Source organism: Mus musculus, chromosome 11, assembly GCF_000001635.26.
Source record: "Mus musculus strain C57BL/6J chromosome 11, GRCm38.p6 C57BL/6J".
In the NCBI taxonomy this organism is placed as follows: domain Eukaryota; kingdom Metazoa; phylum Chordata; class Mammalia; order Rodentia; family Muridae; genus Mus; species Mus musculus.
Window position 1 is genome coordinate 41,223,367 of NC_000077.6, and position 3,254 is coordinate 41,226,620.

Consider the following 3,254-nt stretch of genomic DNA (forward strand, 5'->3'; position numbering starts at 1 on the left):
TAGCCTTTGTACATGGTGCTGACATGCTGCTTTCCCAGCCTTTGTTCTCTAGGCTCAAGGTGCTCCAGTGAGTGAGACAGCGAGCGAAAAAGCAGCTCCAGAAGGCCTACTCAAGAGAAGAAGACCTGCTACATTAGACGTCTCCACGCAGAAAACCTTAAGACTCCGGTGAAAAGGCCCTTATCTTGTACTCTTGACGACCCTACTTTCTACCTTTATGGGACCCCTTTTGATTTTGCTTCTGCTTTTAATTATAGGTCCATGTGTGTTAAATAGGCAAGTCACCTTTATTAAAACAGAAATTAGTGCAATGTGGCTTTTAGTTTTAAGACAACAGTACCATGCCCTAAAGTAAAGGATCAAGTATGTCAGGAAAAAAATAGTGTCTAGTTCTAAGATTAGAACTACTAACAAGTAGAAGGGGGGAATGAAAGTATAACAACGTAAAAACAGAATTCTAGGCCTTTAGGCCCAGGCTTGGGAATGTGGCCTTTGTAAAGGTATGCTAATCAAAAAAGAGAGCAACATTCCTCTACCCACCCGCTTCCTGGGTTCAAAGAGTGCTCATTCAAAGAAAGTCACCCTGGCCATTACCAGAACCTGCAATGCAAATGTGCTATTGTTAGAGGCTCTTAGAAGCTGTCTTGAGAGTTAACAATTACCAGGTATTCCTTGTGACTCTTGTAACTTTACACTTCCTTGTGACTCTTAACTGGTATCTTTGGTATCTTCCAACAATGCCCTCCCCACTTCCTTAAGTTTCGGTTTCTTCCTTTAAATACCCCCTTACCCAGCTACTCGGGGTGCCACGGTCCTCTACCCCTGTGTGGTGTATGACCATGGGCCCGAGAGCGCTCTTGAATAAAAAATCCTCTTGCAATTTGCAGCAAGACCCGTTTCTTGTGGGTGATTTTGGGGTGTCGCCTCTCCTGAGTCAGAACGTGGGGGAGCCCTCACATTGTGGGTCTTTCAATGTCAGGTCACATGACCTTGGACCTGGTGTTACTTTGCTTATGTTTAAAGCTGTGTGGTATCATGTGAAGTCTTTGCATTATGAATGAGTAAGCAATGTTTGCAGTTTGTGCTATTGAATTATTAAAATGTATATTGCAGTTAGAAGTACTGGCTTGTCTGCTAAGTATTCCCCACATGCCTCCTGGGTTGAGGTAGACTAAGGAGAACATAAGTTTTAACTCTTGACTTTGGGGAGAGCACAGTGAAAGGAAGGCTGAGTTCTGGTTGAAATCTCAGTTTTAGGAAACGCTCCACAACCCGTGGCTCAGGAAATATGGGAGAGGGGAGGAGAGAGTGTAAGAACCAGAGGATTAGAACATCTAGAATGTGATAGTGACTTCTATATGTGACAGGGAAGTTGCCCCCCCAGAAATCCTAACATTCGCCTAAATAGGCTTGCACAGTGGAAACACCACCTGACATTGCAATGTGGTTGGGAAGATTTCATGAACCCTACACCAAGATGGAATGCTACAGGCAATTAATTGACTTTGAGAGAGGAAGAATTAGTCTTCTTCACAGATAGGCCCCACATGATTTGTCTAATTGACAATTTCCCATTGACCTTACTTAATGTTATCATCAGATTGGTAACTTTCACAATAAAGTATCCTTTATGAGTCATAAAATTCTTTTCTTTAACATAATTCCATATCCAACGGTGCTGTTCAGGTTCAATGAAATCATTATTTGCCTCAAATTGTTGTCCTAAGAGCCAAATGCTCCACCCATTATGTTCCAACCCCAGTAACAAAGAATTATTTGCTTCTTGACATTTCTTGGCTAGGAATCAATAAAGTAGGTCTTGATTTTGTGGCCCAGTGGCAAAATAGCTTTCTTTGATTTAAAACAACTGATGCCTTACATAGTATTATTAAGATGTCACTTCCATTGTTCCAGTAGCTTCCTCATTAGAAACTAAAATTCTATCTCCTTTGATTTTTTAATTTTCCTACATTACCACAAAATATATTTTAAAAATTCCTTTTATGAATACAACATCCTAAACTTATCTGTAATAACACCACTAATAATTATGTATTTTATATTCACATGTACATTAAGATATATATATGTATATATATATATATGCACACATTGTTTTAAAGTAATTTTTAGCAATCTACAAAGCAAATATGGCATAGATTATTTTAAAATATGGATTTTATAAAATGTACATTGTTTACTCTATTTTGAAAGGAAAAAATAGAATATAAGCTTATAGCTATTCATTTAAGAATGGCATGTGAATCTTCTGCTATCTGAATTGGCATATGCTTATGCTGTTACTGGCAACCATATTGTTAAAAGTTCACGCATTTTCTTTTTGATGTCTATGTGACTCAGTCAAACCACAAGCTTCCCGAGCCTCTGGCTCTATAATATTTCACCCCCTCTTTGAGAATTTTCTTGAGCTTTGATATTTATGGGTTGTGTTACAGATGTATCAGTTGGGGTCGGGTACACCATAATCACGTACTGTTTGCAATTTGACTAGTTGTGCTTTTCCGTAATGATTTCCATTTGCTGCAGCAGAAGCTTCATTGATGAGGGAAGACAGGTACATCTATCTGTGGGAATAAAGATTAATATTCAGAATTCAGTTAGGGATTGTATTAGTTTAGGAAACCAGCAATACCAGGCTCTCCCTTGGTCCATGACCTCTCCAGTATGGGTAGTCACCTAAGTTTACAGCACCAGGCATGAATTCCTCCCTTCTGGATGGACCTTAAGTCCAATTAGAGAGCTGTAACTAACCCTCAAGATTAAAAAGTGCCATTGTTACAAAATCATGGATAACTTGCCAGTCCAGTCCTTGTCATCATTCACAGGCTTGGCAGTTGAGTAGGACTGTCAATTGTTTTCCCTTGGTACTGCCTACAGTACCTTCTGATAACATGAGAGCCAGTCCCCAATGGAGAGCATTCCTGGTCAATTTCAGCTAGATTCCTCTACATATTGTGTCCAAAGTGTGTCATGTATTCAGCACATACCTTCACATTTTGGGAGGCAACTAAGGATAACAGCAATAGCCTATATTATTTTGGAGCTCTCTTGAAATTTCTTCATCAACAACTTGACAGGCTCATGCAGGGTCCTATTATTTAATTTTTAAAAAAAAAAACATGTTTAAACATAGTCAATGCCTCTTTGGATAAACATTATCATTAGTAACACCACACACACACACACACACACACACACACACACACACACACACACATATAACTATAGGCAAT